At 45.8% G+C, this 12,584-nt stretch overlaps 2 pseudogenes; one reads left to right on the top strand and one right to left on the bottom strand.

Annotated features, from left to right (window-relative positions):
• Nucleotides 1-5,712: 5,712 nt before the first annotated feature.
• LOC128845121 (olfactory receptor 52N4-like) lies at nt 5,713-6,684 on the top strand (annotated as a pseudogene).
• A 3,674-nt stretch (nt 6,685-10,358) lies between these two features.
• Nucleotides 10,359-11,297, bottom strand: LOC128832823 (olfactory receptor 52N4-like; annotated as a pseudogene).
• Nucleotides 11,298-12,584: the final 1,287 nt, after the last annotated feature.

Below are 12,584 nucleotides of genomic sequence, written 5' to 3' on the forward strand. Positions count from 1 at the left end.
TGATACACCAGTAGTTGACGTAGATCCACTTGTTTCTTATGAAAACAACAAAGAGTCTGGTGGCACCTTAAAGACTAACAGATTTATTTGGGCATAAGCTTTCGTGAGTAAAAACCTCACTTCTTCGGATGCATAAGTGAGGTTTTTACTCACGAAAGCTTATGCCCAAATAAATCTGTTAGTCTTTAAGGTGCCACCAGACTCTTTGTTGTTTTTGTAGATACAGACTAACACGGCTACCCCCTTGTTTCTTATGGATGCTATTTTCCAGATAACCTACTGAACGGACAGTAACGAATGTATTAAATATTGCTGTGTCAGGATTTAGTATTGGTATCCAGACACTGAACAAAATTGTTTTGAATACCATGTGCTTCAGTTAGGATACGGTGTTACTGATTCCAAATTGTGACCAATACTAACAGGGAATTTATATATTTAATTTGTAGTTACTGTGTAGCAAATTTTTTTAACCAATTTGTTTCTTCTTGCCTTTATGTTGTTTGCTGCCATTCTTTTGTTGATTTTTACCCGTGTGTTGGTTAAACAGTTTAGCAAGGTTATGTACATTGTAAATGTTGTACAGCAATAATACAATACAGCAAAAATACAACAGTACAATGAGAATACATTAGTACAGCAATAATACCGTTGTTTTTACACAGTAACCAAGTTTAAATTAAATGACAGTTTATCCTGGTCCAGCTAGTGGTTTTTAGCTGATTGTTAACTTAATTGTCCATATATGGTCGATAGGGGTGTATTTGACCAGTCTCTTATTTATAAAGCACTTCATTTTTCTCTTCTTGATGCTTGGGGGTTTCTTCACTATATACTGATATTTTCTGGTGTCTTCAGGGTGTGATATTTTTTGGGATCTTTACTGTGTGGGATGCAACTTAAACAACTTTTGTTAGTTAACATAGTAAAGTTTTTTGTTTGTTTTTCTTTTTTGTTTTTGTTTTCAGTAACCCAAACCTAATACAAAGTTTAACTTAATTTGTCAGCTGGGTAGTTACAGCAGTTTTGACAGCTCCCAGACTGCACACCGCGGGCAACAGATCAGGGAAACTTTGAGGCTGTTCCCTTGTAAAATGTGGGATACCGTATGAGATAAACTCCAGGTCACACAGTGAGTGGAGAATTCCCATGGTGCTACTTCTGATGCAGGATAGAACAACCTGTTTCTGCATCGATTTCTGAAAGATCAACACAGTATTGAAATGTGATGCTTATCCGATGCAGAGAGTATGCCAGATATATATCCACTTTAGACCTCACAAAGGGATACGGGCAAATACCTTTGATGCTAGAATCCTGAGAGAAGAAAGTCTTTTCCACACCCTTCAGCTTGCATCGATTCAGGATCATGTCATACGAATGCATGGGCGGTATGCAGCGGTACACTACTACCATCAATTGATAATGGTTTTTGGTCCCATATCTTGTGGCCACATTCCCACACATGGTGCAGATGGCGGTACATTTCACACAGAAAAGAAAGCCATCATCAATTGCTGGGCTGAACAGTTTTCAAGACTCAGTTTCCCCTTGGAAACTGAGCCCCTGATATTGGCAAATAATTTCTTCACTCCCAGGGGAGGCTCTCCGGCTGAAGTTCTCCAGGGTCTATTTACTGCTCTTCTCGCTGCTCACGGAGCCGAGGGAATTGTCAGGGAGCGCTGATTAACCTGAGTGTCCACAGGGACTACAAATGGGAATCATAAAGGCTGCTGTCCAGCACCCCGAGTGTCAGACGTGTGAGATTCATACACTGATTCTCAGGGTTCTGCCTTCTGGTCACAGTAAGGAGATTTTCTCACTCTGCTGAGTGGGATTTTGGTGAGTTGTCTGTTTCTGCGTTAAAGTTAGTGCTAAAGGCTCAGGAAGGTTTCCGGGATTCAGGTCAAGAGCCATCTGGGCAGGAATTGACCAGGACAGCGACTTAAACTTAGTATTGTCAGCAGGAACAAGGGATTGGTAAAATTGGAACTACAAATGTGTTGGAAATAGTTTAGACAAATATTTGTTTTTAAGATCAGTTCCTTGTCTCTTACTTTCTCCTTCTATCTGTCTCAGTAGCACTATCTCAGAACCCCTCATAAACTTGGGATTTCCTTCAAAATCTTTCAGCTCCCTAACAGAATAGTACTTTCTATAATAGGACCCAAAGCCGTGATTTTCACAGCCAAAACTTAAACACCAAAGGTGAAACTGGTCCCTTTGAGATCACTGGCAAAACTCCCAATATGGCCAGGAGTTCACCCTAAATCTAGGTGTGGGGACTTAAAAAAATGGCCTGCTTTACTCTGGTCATGAGCTTCCAGTGACTTCAACTGGCATTGTCTTGTAGCCTCTATGGATGGGTGAGCTCGTTTGGACCAAAGAAGAACTGGCAGGTGAGTTGCTGAAATCTTGAATTCACAGGCTTAGAGGTTCAGAACAATTAGGATAACAATTTTTTTCAGGGAGGGAGTGGAGTGTTCTCTCTCCATGCCCCTGCATCTCTGGTTCCGGAGAGGATGAGAAGCACCAAAAGGCAGTAAAATAAAAGCATGTTCCTGGCTTAGAGGAAACCAGCCAGTGATGGAAGTCACAGTGGGGGAGGTCCAGGAACACACAGTGTGTGTGTGTGTGTGTTTGGCGAGGGCGGGGTGGGGGATGTGCAGTATCCAGGTCACTGTGGCTCAGAGTCATGAAACTGGGCAAAATAGAGACTGCACACCCTGCCTAATGCACAGACAAAAGGTGTAACAAGGCCACCTGGGCCAAGAGACCGTCTCAGTAACATAACATGGACATCTTTATATCAGATTGTCTCTGACGCCATCCCCCATCCATACCATCCTGCCTCCTGTAAGCAACCCCATTAAACCTTAGTGGCAATGTCAGCAATTGCCCACATGGAAAAGCAGCCTCAGGAAGGGGTGTCTGGTTTTCTAACAGGCTGCAATAATTTAAAGTTTTGGCATTTCGAGGAAGAGTTGCTCACATTGGCCCTTTTTAGTGTCACATTCTCTCTCCCTTCTGCTGGGTGTGTCCCTCTCTCCTTCCCTGCACAGGCTGAGCTGCTGCTGGGGTTCCCTTTGCCCCCAGAAAGGCAGTTCAGGCTGATCTCCCCCTTTTCCCCGGTGCAGGCAGACACTGAGTTTAATGTAGTTTGAGGAAGTTCTGTGAGCTGTCTGTGAGCTCTCACTGTCTCTGTGGGGTCTGGCACCTGGTTTTGGTCCTGGGTGAGGGGTATCACTGTGTGATAGGGCTGGAAGTTGTGGGGGTCGGGGAACTACATGGACAAGAGGCCAGCACTGGGGGTTCTGGAGCAGGGAGTCAGATGTACATGGACAGGTGGGCAGCCCTGTGGGTTCTGGGAAAGAGAGCGGGTTGTACGGGCAGGTGGGCAGCATTGAGGGTTGTGGGGGAGAGGAGTGGTGTGTACACGGACAGGAGGGCAGTGCTGAGGGTTGTTAGGGCAGGGAATAAGGTGTACCAAGAGAAGCAGGCAGAGCTGAGGGTGGTGGGGACAGGTCTGGGTTGTACAGGAATAGGCAAGCAGCACTGGGGTGGTGGAGGCGGGGAGAAGCATGTACATGGACACATGGGCCGCGCTACTGAAATTAACATTTTCTTTGTGATTGTTGGTGCAAGGTAACAAATTCATAGTGTTTGGAGTTTGGACCAGGGCAGGACGGTACAGCTCTTGGTCCTAGGCTAGGGAGTTATTTTGGTTGTAGCCTCTGTATTGTGGGTTCATGCAGTGTCTGGCCAGAGAGCAGCTGGGTGTGTCCTGCCTGTTTGAATGCTCGTAGAGATGCAGGAAGGGGAGCAGCTTGTCAGAGCAGCACATAGAAAGAGGGACCCCAGTCTGGTGAGGCACAGGGCTCAGTGGAACCCCAGTTCCAGGTGACACTCAATGGAGAACCCGTCACACTTTGCTCCTCAGCTGATTTGGTCTCCCATCATACTCTGACCCCCTGTCTGTACTCTCCTTCCCCATCCTAGGCAGCCCTGATTCCAACAGCACGCTGCTCGCCAGTGTCTTCTCCATGCTCCTCAGTCATCCCTGGATCCCACAACCTCTGAGCTGCCCCATGCTCACCACAGCTCTTCCTCTGCATGGGTGAGGTGCCTCCCAGGACCGAGAGCTGTACCGTCCTGCCCTGGTCCAAACTCTGAACAGTATGAAGTATGAATCTCCAGATGAGGAGAATAAGGTACGTAGATGGGAGAGTGTCTTCTGTTGATTCAGCACAGTGTAGGCACTGCAGTAAGTTGACCTAAATTATGTCGACTACAGCTACGTTATTCACCAAGCTGGGGTAGCGTAACTTAGGTTGACTTACTGCAGTAGTGCAGACATAGCGTCACACATATCTGGGCGCCTGTAACAAAGTGTCTCACCAAAAGAAACCAGGGAATTACCAGAGGTGCAGGCCTGTAGCCTTAAATAGCAAGACCCCTGTGCCCTTCATACACATTTGTTGAGTAAAGCAGGATAATGTCTGTTTCCATAGGGGAAATGTGGCTCCTTTCCAACATAGGAATTTTCATCATGGATGAAGCCTATGGTCCATCTAGTCCAGTGTCCTCTCTCTAACAGTGACAGCCCCTGGTGCTGCAGAAGATGTAAGACACCCAGCACTAGGAGGATGGGGGGATAACCTAACCATGAAGAGGGTGTCATCTTCATGCCTAACAGCTACAGATTGGCTTTTACCCTGATATGTGGGCATATAGGCTTGCCAAAATATTTATTTAGCTGTAATTATTGTAACTGGAGAGTCTCACTATCCATGCAAATTTCCAAACCCTTCCTGATTCTTACTTAGCTCATGGCCTCAACTACCATTTGTGGCAATGAGTTTCTCAGTCTAATTAGGAATTGAGTTAAGAAATCACTCTTTTTTCTGTTTTAAATTTGCCACATTTCAGTGTAATTGATTGTCCTTTTGCGTCGTAAAACAGGGAAAACACATTCTCGATCTACTCTTTAACAGTCAGTATTTTACAGACTTTTCTCATGTCCCCTCTAATTCATCTCCTTCGTAAGGTAACAATCCCAGGCTTTTCAATCTCTCTCTGTATGATTGTTTCCCCGGGCCCTTGATCATTCTCATTACCCTTCCCTGAACCCTTCTAGTTCCGCAATATCCCGTGTAAGAAGAGTGCCCAGTACTACACAGAGGAGGCTAGGGGAAGGTGAAACATTGACTGACTGATCTCATGGCACTGTATTTTCTCTACGATTTCCCATTCCCCTCCTTCTGGATCCCAATGTTTTGCTAAGTTAATGTCCATGCTTGAACTTTGAGAAGGGTTTCACAAAGCTGTGTACCATGACTCACAGGTCCCGGTCCTGAATTCATACAGTTAAATTAGAACCTTGTTAGGTGTTTGAGGAGTTTAAGATTTTCCATTCAATTAGCATTCATGTTTCAGTTATTGCTATCATAGTTCATCATGCCATCATGCTGCCCATTCACCTCGCTTGGTTAGCTCCCTCTGAGGACTTCTCTGTACTTGACTATGCTCTAAATAATCTGGTGCCCTCTGCAAATGTTGCCACCTCACTGATTACCCCCCTTTCTAGATTGGTAACTATAAAATATTTACCGTACTATTTGTTATAAAGTGTATAACCTCCCCTCTCTCTGCTTCTTTCACTTCACAGGCACCTTGAGCATTTCTGATCCTGATCGATGCATCGACCATCTCATGGCAGCTTTCAACCTCACCCCCTTTGACCCTTCAACACTCATCCTAGCAGGCATCCCTGGCCTGGAAGTGGCCCACATCTGGATTTCCATCCCTTTAACTATGGTCTACATTATCGGCCTCTTTGGACATTCCACGATTCTGTTTGTTGTAGGCAAAGAGCAGACCCTGCACAAGCCGATGTACCTGCTCCTCTGCATGCTGGCGTTCACAGACATTGCCACGCCTACCTTCATTATGCCGAAGGCACTGTGTATCTTTTGGTTCAATTTGAAAGGCATTACTGTGGGTGGCTGCCTCACCCAGATATTCTTCCTTCACACATCTTCTGTGATGCACTCAGCCATCCTAGTGACAATGGCCTTCAATCGCTATGTTGCCATTTGCAACCCTCTGAGATACACCACCATCCTCACCAACACACGAGTAGCTAAGCTAGGGCTAGTGGGTTTGATAAGAGCTGTTCTCTTCATTCTGCCCCTGCCCCTGCTCCTGAGCAGGCATCCATTCTGTGCCAACCGCATTATCCCCCACACGTACTGCGACCACATGGCTGTGGCAAAGACGTCATGTGGGGACATCACAGTCAACAGGATGTATGGCTTGGTGGTAGCAATTGTAGTCATCAGGTTAGACCTGACACTCATTGTCCTGTCCTATGGTCTGATCATCAGGGCTCTCCTCAGAATCTCTTCCAAGAAAGCCCACCAGAAAGCCCTCAACACCTGAACAGCACACATCTTTGTGATGCTGACGTCCTATCCTCCCTTCCTCTTCTCCATTCTGACACACCGGTTCGGTCAGAGCATCGCTCCCCATGTTCTCATCATCTTGGCCAACCTCTATTTCCTCCTTCCCCCCATGCTCAACCCTATCATTTATGGGATCAAAACCAAAGAGCTTTGTGACAAAGTGGGCAAATACACCTGCAGAAGCTGCTCGCCTGCATCCACTGACTCGAATCTGACATGAATCTGATGGGGGGGGCAGAAAGATCCTGCCACCTAGAGCAGGTGCCATATGTGGGGTATCACCACAGCACAGCCAGGGCCCGGGCAGGAGGCCTGGAAAGTGTGAAGAACAGATTGTGAACTTTTCTTATGTCCCAGAGATGCTGTTTGTGATATTCCCATATCCACAGAGCAGCTCTCTTGTTTCCTTGAACCTTTCCCATTTTTCCTTGTTTTTCTTACAGTTGCTGTTTAATAAATAATATTTGGGTTGAATTTAATGTACTGACAGGTGGCTGAGGGAAGTGTCCCGTTTGAAGAGAGTACCCCAGAATGGGGACAGCCTAGGCCCTGTCCTAAGTGACCATGGTGAGACTGAGGGTTCAGCCTCCCAGGAACCCTGGGCCCAGCCGTGTTACCATTATGAGGACTCTGCCACACTGGACAGTGAAAGGGGAGTCCTTTAGGTCAGGTAGACCTCTGGGTAAAGGGAGTGGGAGCGAGGACTCAGACATTTTTGCTAGATAATTCCTTTGGGGTAAAGCAGAAAGCAGGAAAGTTCCCCACAATAGTTCACCATTTACATTGGGGATCTGGGACAAACAGGTGGGTTGGATTTTAGTGACATGTAAAGAGATGTGTAACTTGTGAAATATTCATATAAATGATAAAAGCTGAAAAGTGTAATTTTGGGGCGCATAGTTTCTCTATAAGGTGAATGTAATATCACCACACGAGATGGCTTCCCAGAGACTGGTATCGCATAAAATCTTTTTCCTCTACTATTTTATTATGGGGTTAGAGCAGTAAACCTGACATTGATCGTTTGGCCTCGTGAACATATTTAATAACAAATGAGAGCTTGGTCAAGCAATTGAATACACAATTGATGAACATCTAGTATGAATCACTCCTTCTCCCCGATTCAGTAGTTAGACACAAGGAAGGCACCCACAGAAATAATTCTCCTGAGCAAAAATGTTGATGATATTTACAAGCCTTCAGCATTAAATAAATTAATGGCAAAGTTTAGTTTTGTGTTTCTCATTGTGCTTCAATTAAAGATCCTGGGAAAAGGTAAATGCTGTTTCAAAACTGCTACAATCCAAAGACACAGACCTATAGCATGCAGCAGTACTAGTTCCAAAAGCCACTGAACTTGTAGCTACATTTCAAATTGAGTTCAAAGAAGCCAAACATTCAGTAAGTAAATTATCAGGAAAATGGGGCAGACAAATCAAGTCTGTTCTGCGCACCTGACACCATCTTTTTAGGTACAGGTGATATTTTGTTTCCTTCCAAGTTTCCTGAAATACCAAAAAAACACAAAGAAAAAGCAGACAGCACATGTGCTTTAGATACAAGACTGCATTTTGCCTTTTATAATGAGTGCCTGCCGGTGACACATCACACACAGCTGGGTAACAGAATTCAGTTTCCAGGCAGCCACGGTAAGCCAAAGGGTACGCGAGTTTGGCTTCTAACGCCTTGATAACATGTGGGAATGGTTTCAAACTGCAGCGCCCTCCTTTCCCATAACAAGCAATGCCAGTTGGGTTTGCCATTTAAAAGGAGGGGCTGTGGTTTTTGGGTGGATGTGCAGGACACCCCTACCCCCACCCCTCTGCGTGGCTATTTGGGATGATCTCGTCACCCCTCCCTCCGACGTGTGGCTATTTTCAGGGATTAACCCTTTTAGCCAAGCGCAAACAGCCCAGCATGAACGGGGTCCTTTTACCATTACCTGACAAAAATTCCCCTATTTCAACTAGGTGACCATGAATGATATCACTCTCCTGAGGCTAACACAGAAAGATATAGACTGAATGTTGCTTGAATGCGACCAAACCCCAGGACCATTCGCTGCCATGCTTTGTGCTGCAATGATTCCAGACTACTTGCTACTGGCTTGGAGTGGTAAAGTGTCCTACCGTGGAGGACAAAATAAGGCAGACCTCCCCAGAAACCTTCAGTAAAGGCTTTCAGAGTACCTGTAGGTCGACAGAATGGGGTTGCTTGTTTAGACGCATTTATTATAAAATCGACCTAACCCTGTAGTGTAGACCAGGGCTTTGTCCTCAGTGGCATCTGTGTGTTTGAGAACTTCAACCCAAGACTTCTCAACTTCGTTGTCCTGAGTATGAGGCCAGTGAATCATGAGCAAAACTCTTCCCTGCTCCTCTAACAGTCCAAGGTCTCCACAAAATAATGGTAAAAATGGGATATCAGCAAATCTAGGTCATGCAGGGCTGAGTGTAGTAGAAGGACTTAGTACTGAAAGTCATTCAATCACCTGGCAATCTCTCTTTCATGTGTTTCACAAACTCCAACATGAAATCTTGACACCTACTTTTGACGTCTTCGACAATTTGACCTGCTAGTGTGTATTTTGAGGGTTCCAGCTGAAAATTGACTGCACAAAGTGACAAGTAATTTGACTCAAAAGTGATAGCGTAGTTTAACAGAGCAGTCCCATTCTCAAAAACACAAGCTCAAGTAAAATGGCTTTAATTCCTGCAGAAGCTTTCCTGTATTATCACTTTTCAACTAAAATATTTGGTTTATCCTCCAGACTTTCTGAAAAACTGGAAGAAAATCAGTCTACTTTTGTTCACCAGATCACCATACATATGATTCTTAGGAGCGCTAGTGCCAATTTAGGACCCAGGCTTGTATTTCCACCTGAGATAGTATTTTGGGGTTATGCTTGCCTGTTTGATGTTTTGATACACATGCATTCTTACTAACATGTGTAAACAAAGGACAAAGACATTGTGTATATTTATCCAGTGAGGTTTGTTAGTACAATGGGAACAGATAAGAGCAGTTAAAATATTACTGGAATGCACACTTTAAGATTGCCTCAACCCCTATCGCAAGGCAAGGTCCAAAAACCAGTCAGGAGGGACAAATGGGGATTGGGAGGAAGTATAAAACACTAAATGGTTAAAGAAATGCCTGTCCCTGACCGTAGCACAATCTCAATTCTTATCCCTCCCATGGGGTACAAAAGGGGTGGGACTGTGGGCATGCATTGCAGGTATATTTTGGCCTGTTAAGAAGGGGAAGGTGGGAATAGAGCATACATAAAGGGGAAAGGGGACACAGGCAAGATTCTGTAGTGTCAGAACTGGGAAGGGGGAAATGGGGGTAAACACTGCGCAGCATCAGAGCTGTGAAAACTGGGTAACAGACTCTGCTGGCGCGTAGAGCTATGGAGACGCTTGCTTCAATCTCACCCCAATAAACATCATATCGCATGCATTTCAGACTTAAGAAGTTTGGAATTGTAGTTTATTTCTTTGTCTTTGGCTATCTGAAAGTGTAGCTTCAGCTTGTTGAACTAATCAAGAATCCTGTTCACACAGGAACTAATGGAAGCCCACCTTGTGTCAGAAAACTGAAGTATGTTCTGGTGCTCTGGAAATTATGGAAAGGTCAACTGACAAGGTGTGTGGGGTAGGGGTTGATGGGTGACACTGAAAGAGAAGGTGACAGACAGAGAGAGGGAACACAGAAACATAGAGAGTTGTACTCGGTTATGGAGAGATAAGACATTAGGTGTAAAGAACTTCTCAGACTGTGGACTCCCACAATGCCGAGCTCAGCCAAACTGGGACAGAGCACCCTTCATTAAGGAGAAGATATATTTTCCTCCTCTTGTCACACAGGTTTAAAGTCAGTGGCCTCTGGCAATCACATTCTGCAGGTGTATTTGCCCACTTTGTCACGAAGCTCTTTGGTTTTGACGCCGTAAATGATAGGGTTGAGCATGGGGGGGATGAGGAAATAGAGGTTGGCCATGATGATCTGAACATGGGGAGCAATGCCCTGACCAAACCGGTGTGTCAGACTGGAGAAGAGGAAAGGAGTGTAAGACGTCAGCATCACACAGATGTGGGCTGTGCAGGTGTTGAGGGCTTTCTGATGGGCTTTCTTAGAGGAGATTATGAGGACAGCCCTGATGATCAGAGTATATGACAGGGCAATGAGCGTCAGGTCTGACCCGATGACTACAAGTGCTATTACCAAGCCGTACATCCTGTTGTCTGTGATGTCCCCACACGACATCTTTGCCACAGCCATGTGGTCGCAGTACGTGTGGGGGATAATGTGGTTGGCTCAGAATGGCTGCCTGCTCAGGAACAGGGGCAGAGGCAGAGTGCAGAGAACTGCTCTCATCAAACCCACTAGCCCTAGCTTAGCTATCCGTGAATTGGTGAGGATGGTGGTGTATCTCAGAGGGTTACAAATGGCAATGTAGCGATCAAAGGCCATTGTCACGAGCACGGCTGAATGCGTAGCAGAAACCGTGTGAAGGAAGAACATCTGGGTGAGGCAGCCACCCACAGTAATGCCCCTCAAATTGAACCAAAATATACACAGTGCCTTTGGCACGACGGAGATAGATGTGCTGATGTCTGTGAGTGCCAGCATGCAGAGCAGCAGGTACATCGGCTTGTGCAGGGTCTGCTCTTTCCCTACAACAAACAGAACCATGACATTTCCCAACAGACTGATAATGTAGAACGTAGAGAAAGGGATGGAAATCCAGACATGAGCAGCTTCCAGGCCAGGGATGCCTGTTAGGATGAACGTTGAAGGGTCAGAGGGGGTGAGGTTGAATGCTGCCATGAGGTGGTCGATGCGTCGATCAGGCTCAGCAATGCTCAAGGTGTCTGTGAATGGAGAGAAGCACTGCGAGGTGGGTTACAGACTTTATAACACATAGTACAGTAAATATTTTACAGTTATTAACAATATAGAAATAGGGGTGAGCAGTGAGGTGGCAACATTTGCAGATGGCACCAGACCATTTAGGTGATCATCAAGTCCAGAGAAGTCCTCAGAGGGAGCTAACCAAGTCAGGTGAATGGGCAGCATGATGGCAGATGAACTTTGATGTCAGTAAGAGCAACGTGTATGTCCATTGGCGGGGAAACCTTGGAATCTATGAACATGTCCCCAGGAGTCAGCTGGAGGCATTTGCCATTAATGATTAACAGTGTTGACTAACAAATGGTCCCAGAGCATCCTGCGTTTAATGTCTGTGTTGCAGTGTCCACTCTTTCAGGCAGTTGCCAGTAGCTTTTGCACCTGGCAAGTGTATTAATCTAGACCCTCACATGTCCCAGAGTTTCCAGCTCTCATTCTATAATGTGCAAACTTCTCAGCTTGTGAGTTGTTCCTGTGTAGCAGTGCTCAAAGCTGCATGCAGTGTATGGGTGCTCCAAGAGCAGCAGCACAGGTGCACTTGCATTTGCCACTCTGTGTGTGAGATTTCTCACCGGTGAGACACAGTCACTGATCTGCCCGCAGCCAAGGGATCAGGTGTGATGGGAGGCACCTCACCCCTTGCAGAGGAAGACATGTGGGGAGTGTAAGGAGCTTGGAGGTTGTGGGAGTCAGGGATCACTGGGGAGCATGGAGATGTCACTGGTGACCAGTGTGCTATTAGAATGGGGGCAGCCTGGGATGGGGAACGAGAGTACAGAGTATGTAGAGAGAACAGAGGTCAGAGTATGAGGGGAGACTGAACCAACTGAATAGCAAAGATCAGGCTTTTTACTAGTGGAAAGAAGCATTGAAGCTATGTAATTAACATTCAACAACAACAATTGGAAACAAAACAGAGTAAAGGTTGTGACAACCAGGCTGCATTTCTGTAGTTTGCCAGGGGAAAATGACCCTGAGACCCATCCAAAGGGACACGGAGTCTTGGATCAGCAATCGCTAAAAAAAAATTAATTTCAGCAGCGCTTCCAACCTGTCCATGTATGCCCTCCTGCCTGCCACACAATCCGCAGCGCTGATTACCAGACCCTGTAGACCCCTTGTCTATCCCCACAACCCTCAATTCTGCCTGCTTCTCTGTGTACACCTCCCTGCCTGCACCACAACCCCCAGCGCTGATTTCCTGTC

Source organism: Malaclemys terrapin, chromosome 1 (assembly GCF_027887155.1).
Source record: "Malaclemys terrapin pileata isolate rMalTer1 chromosome 1, rMalTer1.hap1, whole genome shotgun sequence".
Taxonomy (NCBI): Eukaryota; Metazoa; Chordata; order Testudines; family Emydidae; genus Malaclemys; species Malaclemys terrapin.